Genomic DNA, 17,768 nt, shown 5'->3' with positions numbered 1-17,768 from the left:
CAGAAACTATTAAAATTCTCTTTATATAGCAGAGAATAGAATTACATAACCTACATACATTCCTGAAATTTCTTTGTGGTTTGGCTTCAGTAAATTACTACTTTACATACAGCTTTTCAAATATATTTAGACTTAAGTTTAAAGAGTGAGAACCACTTGTGTAAACATCATTGAATACCATTCTTTTAATGAATGGGGTAAGGTTATTTATACTTTTTCTTCACTTCCTCTGGAAAGCCCGTTTCTTTGGGGAAGGCTTTAACTTATATTGTACTCACCTTGAAAAGTGAAAGGAATTCACTTTAGTATATTTTAACTCAGCCACAAAATTCTCACTTTTGCTGCTGAGAAGTGCTTGGGCCACATCTCTGAGTATAATGTTTTTTAAATGGACCGTCTGTCTTAAAATAGCAAATGACAATACATATATCGCTAAAGTAGGGACGAGGTATGTTTATGAGATTAGAGCAACCCTTATTTTATTTATGCCTTGATACGGAAAATCCTCTTTCTCTTTTTTTGAAAAACACTCTTGCAGTAAGGATTTGAGAGAGGTGGTGAGGGAGGCAGGCACTGACAATGGAGGGCTGTCTGGGCTGGGCTGAGGAGTCTGAGTTCGTCCAGACAGCAGTGGGGAAGCTTTTGAAAGATTGAAGCAAAGTCACAAGATCCTATTCGTCGTAGAGATGGCAGGATGGAAGTAGGACTGGAGGCAGGCCAGAGGGGAGGCCATGGTGTAATCCATGTCAGAAAGTAATGAGGCCGTGGACCAAGACAGTAAACATGGTTCCTGTCCAATTCAAAATTGTTGTTCTATATTAATTGTGCTGCCGTTAGACTAATTTGCTGGTTATTTTATAAACACTTAGCCTTGTGGAGCTGGGAGGGACCTTGGAGGTTCTTATGCAACTTGTCATTTTAGAAATGGCAAAAGCTAAGTCCTAAAGAAATGAAGTGATTACTCCAAGTCAGGCAACTCATTACCAGTGAAGCGTGGGCTTGGACCCAAGCCTCCTGATTCCATAACCAAAGCTTTGCCGGATGCTACCAACCATGTGCTCTCTGCTAAGCACATGCCCAGGCCAATGTCCCACCTAAGGATCTGTCACTAGTGGTTGATGACACAGAATGTGATATTGACAGACTTACTATTTTTCCCTAGTCAGCTCATGCTCGACTTTTCCAAATGACTTAATTCTAATTTTCCTTACTCGTCCCGGAGGTACATTCTTGCCCATCACATTCAGAAGATGACCATGGGGGCCGGCCCCATGGCGGAGTGGTTAAGTTCGCGCACTCTGCTTTGGTGGCCCCAAGTTTCGCCCATTTGGATCCTGGACACGGACATGGTACCACTCATCAGGCCCTGCTGAGGTGGCATGCCACATAGCACAACCAGAGGCACTCACAACTAGAATCTACAGCTATGTACTGGGGGGCTTTGGGGAGAAGAATAAAAAAAAGAAAAAAAGATCGGCAACTGTTGTTAGCTGAGGTGCCAATTTTAAAAAAAAGAAGATGACCGTGTCTCTTACTTCCCAGATAAAATAGAAATCACCCAAGAACACACTGGGCTAGTGCCTGCCTTCAGCTCTCATAACTATCATCTGCCTGCCCCTTGTGATAACAGCACAAGTGTCCAGACCTTATTTACCGCCGGGTCCTGGGCTCTGGACTCTGGGTCCCAGTTCCTTCTGTCTTTTCACCCTATTCTGGTATTTTCAACCCCTTCTTCTTTAAAAGATCTGCCCTGTCAACATTTATATATCATCTGGACTTTTCCATTAAAATCCTTTAGAATACCTATCCAGTGAGCACATTTCGCTCAGTTATTTATTTAGTAATTATTGTGAGCGACCACCACGTGCTAGGCGTTGGGCATGCTATCACGCATGAAAGAAATGGGGTCTCGTGTGGTCTAATGAGGAAAACAGATGCCAAACAAATGTCTGTACTTGCTCAACGCTTCGATTGAAAAGTGCAATTCTAACTAATAGCAGTATTCTAACTTAGAGCAGTAGGTACTGTATTTCTTTTTTTTTGTTTTCTTCTTCTCCCCAAAGCCCCCCAGCATGTAGTTATGTATTCTAGCTGTAGGTCCTTGTGCCGTGTGGGACGCCGCCTCAGCATGGCTTAATGAGCGGTGCTAGGTCTGTGCCTGGGATCTGAACCGGCAAAGCCTCAGGCCGCCGAAGCAGAGCACGTGAACTTAACCACTCGGCCACGGGGCAGCCCCTGCATTTTAGTTTTTTTTAAGTACTCTATTTCAGTTTCACAGTGAAATCTGTGGCGGTGTGTTCTCTCTAGCATATCTGTACACTGCTAGAGTTCTCTTGCCCTTTGGGCTGGGTTTAATATCACGTGACCAAATGCCCATGCTGTTATAGGCTGTTAGAACTTCGATGTACCCAAGTATCTGGGCTAAAAAGGGAAACTGAAGAAATATTAATCTGCTCATGGTGCTAGAAACTAGAAACCACATATATTTATTCTAAATAAAATTAGTTATTCAATAAGTAAACTATATTTAATATAATCTAAATTTGTAAGATAAATTGAAGAAAATCCTAATGGTTTTCTGTGAAGGAAACCAAAACTATTATGCAGAAAAGATGCTCTGTTAAGGTCAGACTCCCTGAAATATTTTTGAAATGGCGTTCATATTAAGTTGGAACCTTTTTAAATCAGCAAAATCACTGGGTAAGCATGCACTACATATGCTAATGACACGTTTAATAAAAAAATCATTTTCTTAAGTACAGATTTAAAATGACAGTTTCTTTGCATATGTCAATTATCACCCTCCAATTTTCCTTATGGGTTGTGTAATTCAATTTTAGCATTTCCTCTCTTTTTAGAAGTAAAAACGGACCACATTAGCAAAACCGAAGGTTTCCAGGAAGTGCTCCTTGCTGTAATGACGAGTGTCGAGTGTTGTGTAGATTAATAAATCTGTGTTTGGTAGGAACTGTAAAAGGTTTTATTGGAAGACTGCCCTCCATAATCATTTTTCCTTTTTTTTCTTGAACCTGAAAGCTCACTGAAATATTCTCAGGATGAATGTTAAATAAAAACTCTGTGATCTATTTGATAGTTCATTTTTTAAAAAACTGATATGTCAAAGTCTGCTTGTCTTGACTGATGTGGAAAGGTTAAAAAAAGAGGCCTTCAGTGAAAGGAAATTACCTTTCTAAATATAACATTCTAGAGTGATGTAACAGTTTTTTTCCATATGTTGCCTGAATAAAAGGAGTATTTTTACAGAAGCCTGGTTTAAAAAAAAGAAAAAATCAGTACTTCCCTATTAAATAAACAGGCAACCACAAATGCACATTTCTAAAGCTGTCTCCCAAAATACTAGATTATTAAATAACTAGAATAAGAAACATGATATCCTGTTTTCCTTTACTAAAATCTATTTTATTTATGAGACATTCCAGCTTTAAAAACCACTGACATCTGAATACTGTTCATTTTCGGGAATTTCACTATGTTAATTAACATTGCTCCATTTCACTGCTTGCTGACACATCTGAATTGGTTAAAGTTACTGATCTAGGTTGAAAGAAGCTCTTGGACTCTAATCTATAAAAGGTGTTGCTTATAAAGTTTTTCTGCTTGGAAATGTTCATCCGTGTCTGTGGCTTCCTCCATTTTATTAAGGACAGAGTCTGCCAAAACCGTCTTAACTTTCATAGACTTGAGGATCTTTGGAATGTCTTGCCTTTCCCATAATATTCCTTCACTGGGATGCTAGCAAGCCCCCAATTTTAATATTAGAATTGTGTTATTTTTATGCCTTCAAGAGCACACTGTCTAACAGCAGCTGTGTCTGGACATTGTTCTGGCTGAATCTGTGACCCCTCGCCCGCATCCCACTGGCTGCAGGTTCTGTGACGGTAAGGACTGTGTCCATCCTAGTCACTGTTGGGTCCTCAGTAGCTGTGCCTGGTGCATCCTTGGTGCTCTGAGATGGGGTGCATTCCGGGTACCTTAGGAGTAGCACAGGTTGCTTCGGTGATAGGAAAGTGTTGATGACTCTATTATAGGCCTTGCAAGATGGCTACCATCCAGTCTGTTCACTCGTGTGCATCCTTTCACAGCCTGCTGTCTGGGACAGAAGCTCAGTATTTCTCTTTGTAATCCTAGTGCCTGTGACAGCACTTGAATGAAGGTCGTTCATCAAGAAACATTCACTGCTTCACATTTTTGCCCAGTGTCATCGCTAACGTGGAAAAATAAAGGAGAATGGGGTTGGAATCCCCAGTTCTTTGTCCAGTTGCTTATTAAAAGGCCCACCTTGCTGTAAGAATGCAAAAGAGGGACATAGAGGAGAATATGAGGAAGAGGTCACCTACTGGAACCCCTAATCTCTGATTAAGTGTTAAAATTAATGATACTTTGTCAAGTAATCATGCCAACTGTTAGTCTCTTTAAAAAAATAAAACAGGAAATGGCAAAATCTAAGGTCTAGGGCATCAAAATCTGGTAAGCAGAGTTTTTGTTGTCTCTCTACTTTTGGTTTCCTTTTTAGAAAATTCACAGCCAACTCACCATGAAATATAGCCCAGATTTGGGAAGCATCTGGTCCCAGCGTAACACATCTTAATAATGTATGTAGAACTTTAATCCATTCTCCCTAGTACTGATGGGTGATCCTGTGAAACCCAGGAATTGATACAAACTAACAACTCAACTTGTCTTAAAGCTGAACTCATTTCATAAATTTTATTTATATGCAGCATACGGTGCCCAAAGAGACACGCAAACCTGAAACACAACATCAGGATTAAGTGGGTAGAGCCTTCGTTTTGACAAATTTTTCCTAATGTATCTGTTAAAATGCTGCTGAAAACAATTCAACTTATTAAAAATTGCTGTCTTTATGTAGTTTTTCCAAGAACACACCCATTGTGTAAGGTGAGATGTATTCTTTGGAGAGATCACGCTTTATTCAATTGTAACCCTGTGCCTGCTGTAGTGCCTGGCACATATCAGGCACTCGCTATGTAATTTAATCAAATTGTGGGTAAAACTACTATATGTACTGGTTAGGAAACCAATAAATATTAGCTGTGGAAATATTCGTACTCCTTCTCCATAGTCTGCACTTCCAAATTCTACGGTTTTGGCTTTTTTAAGTGGTTGAGATCCACTGGGTTTCGTTCGAAACAAGAAATGGCCAATTGGAGATATCAAATTAGAAATTGAAATTGACTTGAGTGTGCAAGGAAAGCTATAGAGTGTCTGTCTGTGGAGTGTGGAGGTCTCTATGAGAACAGAAATGTGTGTCTGTACATAACGGATCCTGAACACTTGTTGAATGAATAAATGAAAACCAAGTCTGAGGTTTTCCATAATTATTTGCATGAATGAAAAATTCGTGTGATTGTTTAACATTCTTATTCCAAAAGTTTTGATCATTTTAGCTCTCCCCCCTCCCTTCCTACCTTGGTCAGTCAGCTTCTATTGTGAATTCTGTTGCTGGTGGGTTCTCTTGCTTATATTGAACAATTATATGTATGTATAGCAACCCAGAACCAAAACCTGGTTCTATGAAAGGACTAATAGAATAAAGAAACTTTTGACAAGAGAGAGCTAGGAAAAGAGAGTGTTCTTCATACGCTTCTTATCTTTGCAACTTTTCTGTGTATTTCCAAATACAATTTTTTTAAGTTAATATCCTTCCCAGAAAAAGCAAGATACCTTTTAAACAGTATCTTCTTCAGTAATAATAAATATAAGGTTCCTAGAAATACATTTAATGAAAGATCTGTGAGACCTTTGTGTAGAAAATGGAATAACTTTAACTTTATTGAAAGATATTTTTAAAAGACCTAAATAAATGGGGGTGGGGGGAATAATATGTTTGTAGATAATATCATTATTATAAAGATGTCACTTCTCCCAAATATAGAGCTAAAGCAATCCTGATCAAAATCCAACATGGTTTGATGGAACTTGGGTTGACTCTAAATGTTATACAAAGATCCAGAAATAGCCAAAAGAATCCTGAAGAAGAAACAAGTAAAGGGTTTAGAGATGTTATTTATATTGTATAAAGCCATAATAATTGAGACAATATGATTTTGGCAAAAGGGGTAGACAATTAGACCAGTAAAACAGTAGTTCTGAGACACACCCCCATAATATAGAGAAACTTGATATGTGACAGAGCTGAATTACAAATCAGTGGAAAGAATAAATTAATAAATGATACTGGGATAATTGATTATCCTTATGGAAAAAAATTAAAATGGATCCCTGCCTCACAGCCCACACAGTAATCAATTTCAAATGGATCAAGGACTTAAATATGAAATACCTAACTATTAAGCTTTTGAAAGAAATATAGAAGGACATCTTCATGTCCTTGGGGTAGGAAAAGAATTTATTAAACATGACACAAAATCGTTAAACCATCAAGAGACATAAATAACTGCATCATATTTAAGAACTTCTGTTTGTCAAGAGAGAGACTGAACAGACACCATAATCCGTAACAGACGTATGGATTTATATACTGGGGAGTATATAAAGAACGCCAACAAAGTCGTAGGAAAAAGATAATGCAGTAGAAAAATGAGCAAAATGCATAAACAAGTTTTTCACGGGGGAGGAAACATGGATGGCCCACACACATCTGAAAACATGTTCAACCTCATACATAATTAGGAAAAAGCAATTTAAACCATGGAAATACCATTTCTCACCCATCAGAATAGCTATAATTAAAATTTTATAGTACCATATTGGCCATAATAAGGAATAAAGGGAGCTCACATATACTGTGGGTGGAGTGTACAGTTACTCTTGAAAAAAAATGTGGCATTACCCAGTAAAATTCAGCATGTGTCTGATGAACAATCCAGTAAGTCCAATTCAGGTAAATACAATGTAGAAACAGGAATACAGGGGCCATGGATAACATTGATCAGGGGGTGAAATGGAAATAGTCTAAAAGTCCAACAGTAGAGCGTATACATATACCACAAAGTATTCAGTGAAATACTGTCCATCAGGGCAAACCATTGCCCTACATAGTTAGCAAAGCAACATGGAGGAATTTCCCAAACATAATACTGAGTGGGAGAAAGCAAGTCACATTGGAGCATGTGTAAGTCTAAAATAACCCAAATTAGGTCTCATTGGCCCTGATTGGTCAGGCTTGGGCCCTGTGCCTTTCTGTGAATCAATCACAGTAGTCATGCGGATGAAAGCTGATGAATGGCTTAGCCTAATTAATGTCGTCAGAGCGTGTGGGCTGGGAGTAGGGCCGGGGAGAAGAAAATGCTGGTGTGATTGTCAGAACGAGGGTGGATGGGTGTTGGGCTTCTGAAACAACAGATGATGTTATTCCTCCCACTTTGAGCAGCCAATTTCAGAAGGATTGCATTACACTAGCTGTTGTTACTGACTTATGGTCTATGAAGGAAATGAGGCAGCTCAAAGAAGTGCAGGTAGAAGCAAGAAAGGGGTTTTTATGTTGTGTGGACCTAGAGTCACAAGTTACTTTGCATTCCCAGATCAGAATGGACAGATGTGGAGTGACACTCCAGGATGGCAGATGTGGGGCAGAAGCAGGACTTGAGGCCACATAAGAGATTCCTTCTGGATTTACATGATCAAATTGTGTATCCCCTGAAAAATACTCACTTTGTGTTTGTCTACTTCACCATCTATGTTACTGATTTAAGAATACTTTCTAGATACTTTGGGAGAAACCTTGGGAGATGTGCCCCTTTTCAGTATTATTACTGTTGACGACATTATAGTCCCCATTGGTCTAAAGTTCTGTGATTTCTGGTGGCCCCTTATGTGGATTTCCACCCTCACTTTTTTTCTTCGATGAAGTTCATGTTTTTCACCCAAAAAATAAAGATAACAAATTTCATGTTTATGAGCAAATCTTCGGGGCTTCTGTATTTCACGTAGTTGACATTTTAGGGAAAATGCTTATGCTTTGGGTATTTGCACAGTCACTATCATAAGTAGGGTGTTTTTTATTTCAGATATGACTTTAAATCATTCTTTGTTTAAACCACGCCAAACTCAGACCATTAAGAGCTGCTTTGACCTCATCATCGGGTTTTCCAAAACTAACAGGCCTTTTATTTTGTCCTACATATAAAGAGCAAAGTTGGTCCCTCTTGTGGGTAATTTTCATTAACGTTCATTCTAGAAGAAGTAGAATTGGTTCCATAGTCATTGTCAGGGACACACAGCTCATAGTTTCTCTCCCCTCTCTATTGTCTAAAATTAAAGGTCAGCTTATTTTAGACACTGTAGCTAAAAGGACATGGTGACATATTGGATTTGTGTCTCTTCTTTATAAAACCAACTCTGACATTTTATTTATTTTTATTCTCAAATTCACATTAGTTGTGTTTTGCCTATATAACTTATTTTAAACCTCACCTTGCATGTATTCCAGACCATAAGATCTAAGTTTAGCATTGTTCTTGGGCCAAAAGCAATAAAACGTGACCTCTTTTGATTCAGTGAAGTGCAATCAGCATTTTCTCTTCACAACTATAACACCAACGGCTGTTTATAACATCTCCCCAACCTCCAAAAGGGTAGTGATGTATGTAGAGTTTTTTTTAACATCAAATTTATTTGGAGTTAATGCCTTGTGTATAATATATTAGTGGATTTTGCACTTACAGCCAGATAATCAAATATTCTTAATGTATTTTCTTCTAAAAACCCTCTCTTGAATTTCTAGAACAGCCTCTGGGGTCCTCAAGCATTCACCTGTAAATAAGCATCCCTGATTCTAAAAGCGTCTTGCTGTTCTCATAGTCCCATAATGAGAATTCACCTACCGACCGAAAATATAAATTCATTAGTTTACCTCATATTGAATTTCCTGGTTCGATATGCTTTGTTCCTTTTCTGAAAAAGTACATTTGTACTTTTTATCATTTCTCATGAGGAAACTGTTGTCTAAAGATTTCTTTAAATGTTTTCTATATAGATTCTTTACTGTAAACATGGTTTTTCTGAATATGATCTATTTTCAGATTGTCTCTGTTGTCATTGGTTTGTGTCTAGTCCTTTCTGCTGTTGCTTTTAAGTCTTGTGTTCACGTGATGTTGTGGCACCTTTACTATTTCCAATAGGGGCTTTTTAGATATTTCTCTTGCGTTTTCTATGTATTCGACCTTGTCACCTGCTGATGGTGGAAATTTGGTCATTTCCTTTTACTATTGCATTATGGGCATCTTTTATTTTATTCCTGACTTTTTAATAAAAATGTTGTCTGTTGGTTTTGGATCTTTTTCAAAACCGTGGTACGTGATCTTTGCGTTTCTAGGTTACTGAGAGGTGCTGAGTTCATTGTATGTCGTGTTGGCATCTTTGAAAATAGGAATATGTGTTTATCTTTACGACTTATTAATAGAGTAAAACAGATCTATTTACATAATATTTATAGAATAAGCCCAAATTATAGTTGTGTCATTATTTTAGTATACTTGAAATCGAGTTTTCTGAGCAGTTTATTTCGTATTCTCCTGTCTTATTTATTTAAGACAAACAAGCCTCTTAACTTTTTTTTGTCCTTGTGTCTTATCAAGTTTGGTTATCAGGCTTGGCTAGTTTCATCAAACAAACAGAGGAGCCTTATTTGTTCTATACCCTGAAAGCTTTTTGTATAGTTTAGGATTTATCTAATCCTTGAAGTCAGCCATATTTATTAGTTTTTCAGTTTTATATTTTTGGTTCAGTTTTAATAATTAAATACCACCTTAGAAAACTGTTTCCACTGAGATGTTCAAATGGACCCACAAGGATATTTTTATATGGCACTCTTCATTTTTTAATCTCTTCCATGCCCATGATATCTTCTTCTAATAATTCTAGTTTTGTGTTGGATTTTAAAACTAGATTTGCATGAAATCTGCCTGTGAGGGATTTCATTCTGTAATGAACTAGCGTCTGCTTTTTCAAATATCTAAATGACAAATTCATGCTTTTACTTTTATTTCTTCCTTTCCTATATTCTATTTATTGCTGCTTTTGAACTTAACTAAGTTTACATATGTATTCATTTCTTTGTTCTCTCCAATTTACAAAAAACAAGAACCAGTTACTAATGTCACAAGTAAAGCTGCATTTCTTTTTTATTTTATTGAGGTCATAATAATTTATAACATTGTGAAATTTCAGTTGTACATTATTATTTGTCAGTCACCATATATATGTGCGCTTTACACCTTTCACCCACTTCCCAACCCCCTTCCCCTCTGGTAACCACTAATCTGTTCCCTTTATCCATGTGTTTATCTTCCACAAATGAGTGAAATCATGTGGTGTTTGTCTTTCTCTGTCTGGCTTATTTTGCTTTACATAATATCCTCAAGTGCATCCATGTTGTTGCAAACAGGGCAATTTTGCCATTTTTATGGCTGAGCAGTATTCCATTGTATATATACACCACATCTTCTTTATCCGGTCATCAGTTTTGGGCACTTGGGTTGCTTCCACGCCTTGGCTGTTGTGAATAATGCTGCAGTGAACATAGGGTTAAACTGCATTTTTTTGCTCCTCATATACAAAATGAAATTAACTTTTCCTGTCTGCTCCCACTTATTCCCCTATTTTGATAGCCTGATCTGGGATTTCAGACTTAGGTGGAGCTAGTTGTTATAGTAAAGTTTTTTTATTAGATATTTTTTTCAAAAATTTTGAAAATTTGGACTGTTTTTAGAGTAATTAGTATACTTTACTGCTTATTTATCTGCTTTCTTTTGTGGGGGGGGGAAGTTTGGCTCAGGGCCAATCATTTTTTGCTTCAGGAAGATGGTCCCTGAGCTAACATCTGTGCCAGCCTTCCTCTATTTTGTATGTGGGACGCCACCACAGCATGGCTTGATGAGCGGTGTGTAGGTCCCTGCTCGGGATCCAAAGCTGTGAACCCCAGGCCGCTGAAGCAGAGTGCCTGAACTTAACCACTGTGCCACCGGGCGGACCCCTTGTTTATCTGCTTTTAATGCTCTCCACCAGCTACTATGTGACTACTTTTCACTCTTAACTCTTTATTTTGATTCGTCCCTCCTTCAGCTGGAATGTTTTCAAGTAACTTTTTCATGGAGATACCCAGCTGATAAATTTCTAGGCACGTTTATTTGTCCTTTAGAACTCTACAAATATTGAAATGTCTGTGGTTCTTTCTTTTAAAAAATAATGACCAGAAAAACAGCAACCCCAAATGTTACCAGAAGTAAGCATCACCCCTATGAACTTCTCCCCCCGACCCCAACTACTTTGTAAAGATGGAAGCCGAGAGGAATGATGGGCTACACCATGGAGAGGAATTCAGGGATAGAGTGGCCATGGCCGTAGAAAGTTGTTGCCGTCCTGTGGAGGACTCGTGTTTCAGAGATGGGGATGCTGTGATTGTGACTGAGTAAAATCCTTCATTCTCCTTCTGCTCCTCGGGGTTTCATCTCTCCTCCTGCTGGTGGAAATTTTTCCTGCTTTCTGGCGAGTCATTGAACTTAGTTTTTAGTGCTATCAAAAGTTCAAGTCTCTTTGGAATTTTCTGAGTGTTTCAAGGGAAAGGGAAAATCAGAGCTTGGACATCAGTAACTTTCTAACACCACATTCCTGTTAAGGTTTTTTTGTTTTTTAATTAAATTGTTATGACTATTGCTATAGGTCTATTTATAGACCAGTATCATTGATGGGGCATTTTCCTGGGAAAATTCTGGCCTTTTGCATCCAGTCTTTCTTTTGCCACTTAAAATTAACCCTGATATCTCATCCAGGTTGCATTAAAACAATTCTGGAAAAGTAATATTTAAGTAAAAAGCAATTTATTTTTTGTGTTTCTGCTATAGGTGAAGACTGGAAGTGAGCAGTGGCTGGAAGTGAAGAAGTTAGGAGTCTGTGGGTGAAGACTTCGGCAAAACTTCAACTATAAAAGTGAGCTGGCTTCATCTTTTTTTGCCACTTGAGTCTGAAACATGTTAAAAGATTAACATATTCATAATTTAGATTTGTTAGGTTATTTTTGTATCAGTACCCTCTGTAGGCAAAATTTTTCTGGCTTTTAACTGTTTTGTGAGAGGGGGTGACAAATATTGTAACCAAAGATGAAATGCAAAAGAAAAGGTATCCTTCAAAATACATACATGAAGAATAAAAATGGAGCCAGGAAGCGTAAACCACAGCATAGCCTGATTGGAGTCATTTTTCTTGTTGGCTTTCTACTGTTAATGAGTTGGTCTTTTAGGTAATATTTTAAATGCTTTTCATTGGCCAGAAAAGTTCTTCTTGTCCTTTTTACCTTCTTGGGCTTCCAGATTTAAAAGCTCAGTCCAATTCTGTGGTGGGAGTACTTGAAAAACCACAATGAATGATAGAAGGCAAAGGAAGGAAGGAGATGGCCCCCTTTTTTTTTTCCAGTCTGGGCAATTATTTGATTCTCTTTCTTTCCTGAGTACTTTACTTTATCATACTCTGACCACATCATAAGCTATTTGTCAAGACCTGAAATGTTGAACCAACATTGTTCGATTATGTATCGCATGCTTCCTAAAATGGTAGGAATGGAGGAAGAAACTCAGTCTGCTAAGCATAGCATTATCCCTTTTTACTAATCAGTTTATTTTCAATTTTACACCAGGGTCTTTTTTTTTAAACCAGACAGTAAAATAAAAACCAAATTTAGAGTGTTAAGAGCAACGAGTTAGAGTTTGGTTGTCTTTAACTAGCAAAATAATAAGGCTGTATTAGAATCATAAATATTGATACGCCATGTTATTCTTCTCGAAGTACTCAGTTATTACACAGACAAGGGGTATTTTAATGGAGTAAAGATGACTTTGCTTGTGTCGGAGTTCAAAGTTCATCAGTATTTTGTGAACTGGTAAAATGGTGGTTTTCTTACTGCATATCTTCACTACTGGCAGAAAGTTCCAGAAGTTCCTTTGCCTGACTTGTGACTAGAATGCTGAGTAGCTTAAAAATCAAGATTTTGTCTCTCAGAGCTGACCTATCCACTAGGCACAGTACCGGGGGCCCATGATCCTTGTAATGGCCCATGAAAATGTTCTAATTTTAATTTCTTTTAAAAGCAGGGAAAAAACCAACATAATAGTAATGAATATATAATAATAATTATATACGGATTATGTTTTTCTTTATACCAACACAGTCGTAAAATATAATTTTTAGTTGTTTTTTTTTTTTTTAAAGATTTTATTTTTCCTTTTTCTCACAAAGCCCCCCGGTACATAGTTGTGGGTCCTTCTAGTTGTGGTATGTGGGACGCTGCTTCAGCGTGGCCTGATGAGCGGTGCCATGTCCACGCCCAGGATCCAAACCGTCGAAACCCTGGGCCATTGAAGCAGAGCGTGCGAACTTAACCACTCAGCCATGGAGCCGGCCCCAATTTTCAGTATTTTTTAAGGAGGAAGGGGTCAAAGTTCCCAGAGCTCACGAAAGTTGTCATGTGGCCCTGGCTGGGTCACAGTTGGGCGCAGTCTACATATGTGAAAGATTCAGTCCTTTGAGTGTCTTTTGTTTTGAAGAGTAGTAATTATTTCTTTTTTAGAAATGATTATCTTCTCTATAAATGAGTTCATGGACTTGTCTGCTCATCAGAGGGACACATGCTTCTATCTACAAAGAAAGAAATAACATATTGTTAGGTTAGATAGCTGTGGTCATTCCTTCTGTTTTCCTAAAATAAAATAAATACTTTTTCCCTTGAGAGACCCATTGACATTCTGTTTGCTTGGTAATGTGATACAGAAAATAAGGGAAGGGAAAGAAAGCCTTGACTCAGGAGTCTTTGGTCCCATTTTGGACAAGCATTTTTGCCCGGGGGTGTGTGCTCCGTGAGAACAGTGGCTGACCCGCTTCCTTGCTGCTGTGGGAGTCTAGAATTTTGGTTCTTCCATAGTTGCTGATCTGGCTTACTGAGTACACAACATTTTCAATTATTGGGACTGATCTGGTCCTGTTTGTTTCTGAAGCCGTGATCTAGTTTTGTTAGTCTTCAGCTGCAGTGACTATATAAATTCTGGACAGAATATCTTCTGAAAGTCCCTTGTTGATTTAAAGTAAGTGAGTTGCATGTCTTAGGAACATCTTTGTCAAAATAGGTACCCACTCAAATATAAACTCCCTGAGAGCCAGGATCTTTGAATGTTTTGTTTGTTGCTATATGCTCTAGAAAAAGCCAGATGTATGAGAGAAGCTCAGATGTTTGCTGAAAGAATGAATGAGCTAATTTCCTCCTTTAGAAAAGTCGTTTCCCTCCCCTGAATATCAAGGCTCTGGGCCTCTGGTTTGCGGTGATAACATTGGAGACCGGTCACTGGAAGGGCCTTGTCACCTCCCCAGAGAGGGATGACCTTGCACTGCTCAGTCCCCATCTTGAGACTCAATTTACCCTTTCACAAAAACAGACAACTGGGCTGGAAGGAACCTTTTTTTACTCTTCCAGAACTTCTTGAAACAACAACAGGAAAGGTGTTCTGATGGCCTCTTCCGGTTTGGCGGTCCCTTTTCCCAGCCCCCTTAGAAGGAAAAAGTACCCCTGTATTTCCAAAATAATTAATTTTAGATATACTGACCTTAATTAGCACTGCTTGATTAGGTGGTCCTGATTTACAGAAACTTTTGAAAAACTCAGAGGAGTGTAGGCCTGTTTTACAGGGTCTCTTGACCCTAGAGGAACTAGAAGCATTCGTTTTCTGTTGGTATCGTGTGTGTGTGTGTGTGTGTGTGAGATTCAGCTGCAACACCACATTTTTGAAAGACCACCAAATATATACATATACACGCACTCATATATGACTGATTTCTTTTCTGACTATACTTGCCGCCACATTGCATTCTCAGTGTCTTCGTGTCCGGGGTGTCGCCTGCCCTGGTTCTTGGACACAAGTGGGTCAGGGGAGAAGCTGCTGGTAGAATTCCAGCGTTGAGCTGCTGAGGAGAAGAACGATGCCGACTGAATGTTCCGAGGCACCCACAGCACGGGGTGCTCAAGGCCTCCTGCTCCACTCTTCTCGCTGGTGGTTTCCAAGCCCAGTGGGGGAATGAGTAGTGCAGTCCTTTGGGTGAAGATGCCAAAGATTAGAAATGGTGTGTTTTCCCCCAAAAATTTGCCATCACTAAGCATGCTGTAATGGTGCCTTCTGGCCCGACCATGTGGTCTTGCTGTTCTCTGGAGCGTGAGCATCACTCTAGCCCCTTCCATCCCTATCTGAGCCCTCTTACTGCCCTTTCGTGAGCACTGCAGCAGGCCCACCCTGAGCCCATCCCGGGTCATACCTGCTGCTCAAAAGTGTATAAAGTTGAAGGCTTTGTAGGATTGGAATGTTATGGCTTCTTACCTCCTGAGACTTACAAACAATATGATGAAGGCACGCTCAGGGAGGAATCAGCACTGTGTGTGCCTTTGCTTCTCCTGTAAGTGACCTTGCCACTGTGTTCCCAGGGCCCTGTAAGTGTCTTCCTTAGGGCTGATCGAGTGTTTGGAAGATAGCTAATACGATTTTCAGTGGCTACAGCATAAATGATTCACATCATGATTAAATAACTTGTTGTATTGAGCTAGACGTTGCTAATAATATAACCATCTGGCGGGATTCTTGGCACAGTGCTAGAGGCCATGGATGTGATGCACTGTGGGATCTTTAAACAGTCATTGGGATGCTTTCCTTCAGCTTCTCTTACTGCAAAATCCCCTGATTGTCTCTCGACATACCGGTGTCATGAAAATGATTTTTGAAAATGTATAATCAAAGATGAAAAATGTCTTAATAAGTAAATATAATGGTTACAAAAATATAGCACAAAATTATGCCATTCAGAAAGATACACAGATTTGACTAAGTGTTGAGCACCTCTCCTCTATTAAAAAGTATCTCCTGGGGCCAGCCCAGTGGTGTTGTGGTTAAGTTCTGCTCACTCTGCTTCAGCGGCCTGGCTTCAAGGGTTCAGATCCTGTGCACGGACCTACATGCTGCTCATCAAGCCATGCTGTGGCAGTGACTCACATACAAAATAGAGGAAGACTGGCACAGATGTTAGCTCAGGGCCAATCTTCCTCACCAAAAAAAAAAAAAAAAAACCACACCAGTCTCTCCTGTTAAAGAGTTCTGGAGATTGGTTGCACAACAATGTGAATGTGCTTAATACTACTGAATCGGATACTTAAAAATGGTTAAGATGGTAATTTTATGTTGTGTGTTTTACCACAATTAAAAGTTTTAAAACTATATCTCCTAGAACTTTGCTTAAGCTGGTATAGCGACTAGACCCTTTTGGGGGCACAGGGGGAGGACATCCTCATTGTAGGTCCTTCATTATGGTTGGTGAAGGTTTGAGGGTGTCCCCAACCATTCTTGAAGGAAAAAGGATATAAGTTAAAAAAAGAAAGAAGCCCCTGTTTTCTCGTGAGATGACCTTTGGAATGAGGAGCTGGTTCACGGTCCCGGCAGTGAGCTTTTGGGGATACTCAGGACAGTGTGTCCTCAACTATGTGGAATTATGGTAATAGGTTTCTGTCAAAGACAAGGAGGGAGGGGGGCCTTCATGGTCAAATAAGTTTGTGATTTAAGCAAGGCTAATAAGTTCCTTGTCCGCAGACTCGGTCCCATGCTGCCCTGGGCTTGTCTTCCCCAAGGAGGTGTCCCAGGCAGGGGTTCCCAAACTCACTGAAGCACCTCATACCTCTGCCCTCTCCACAGCCCCCTGCCTTGACTTCTAGTTTTCAACCTCTTACTGTGTTGTGCTGTGGAAGGTAGTTTGGTAAATGCAGATTTAAGGTCAAATATGGGAAAGAGGAAGTGACCAGCACAAACACAGAAATCGGTTATAGGAAGAAATATAAATGAATTGAAGCCATATTGTGACCTGTCTCTGTAGAAGGAGCCGGGAGAGGGGACATTTGGAAGGCAAAGCCCTGTCCAGTAGCTGCGTGCCCTCCATCTGGGTAACCGGTAAGGGAGCCAGCCCTCAAGTTTGCTACTTAAAGAGCCCCTCACCTCTTGCTCTCCCCTCAGACTGACCTGAATGTTCCAGACGTGAAACTTGTGAGGCATCTTGAACCATTTAGCTAAGCCACTGACTCAAGGACCAGCCAAGGATGACATTTGTTCGTCTGAAATTGTAATGTGTAAGGAGCCTTCCTTAGATCTTTTGCTATTAAATGACCTCCAGTCTAATAACATCTGATAGATTCCTTCGGACTGCTTAGACAACACAGTTTCGGAGGAGAGGTAGCAGAAAGTTACTTAGCATAAGTTGTTATGGATATGTCATTAAAGGTGACCTGTTTAGGATGGCCATTTTATGAATGAGTGCCCGCCTTGAATAAAGTACCCCAAATAAAGCACTAAGCATTGTGAGGGATGCAAAGGCAAGAACACAAGCCTTCTGCCCTTGGGGAGCTGATAGAGTGACTTAGAGAAGGTAAAACACGTCTACAGGGGCCAGCCTGTAGCACAGTGGTTGAGTTTGCATGCTCCACTTCAGCGGCCTGGGGTTCCCAGGTTCGGATCCCAGGTACAGACCCAGCACCACTCGTCAAGCCACACTGTGGCGGCATCCCATGTAAGAAAATAGAGGAAGATTGCCACAGATGTTAGCTCAGGGCCAAAAAAACCCCACATCTACAAATAACCTGTCTGCAAAGCAGTCCGTGATGAAAAGTGAGATGACAAATGTAGACTGCCAAAGAGCTATGAAGAGATGTGCTTCCCGTATAAATTGTTCACTTGTGAATGTTCTGTGCCTTTGAA

At 39.5% G+C, this 17,768-nt stretch overlaps 1 protein-coding gene across 3 annotated transcripts in view; it reads left to right on the top strand.

Moving 5' to 3' along the window:
• PLEKHG1 (pleckstrin homology and RhoGEF domain containing G1) overlaps positions 1 to 17,768 on the top strand; it is a 223,515-nt gene that overhangs the window by 46,008 nt on the left and 159,739 nt on the right. For all 3 annotated transcript variants that reach the window (XM_044760907.2, XM_044760909.2, XM_070490870.1), the window contains exon 2: positions 11,847 to 11,931. The gene's annotated coding sequence lies outside the window, so the exon portion shown is untranslated. The remainder of the gene's footprint in view (positions 1 to 11,846; positions 11,932 to 17,768) is intronic.

This window comes from Equus asinus, chromosome 1 (genome assembly GCF_041296235.1).
Source record: "Equus asinus isolate D_3611 breed Donkey chromosome 1, EquAss-T2T_v2, whole genome shotgun sequence".
Classification (NCBI taxonomy): Eukaryota; Metazoa; Chordata; class Mammalia; order Perissodactyla; family Equidae; genus Equus; species Equus asinus.
The sequence above is the reverse complement of the archived record's forward strand: the minus strand, read 5'-3'. Positions and strand labels throughout refer to the sequence as shown.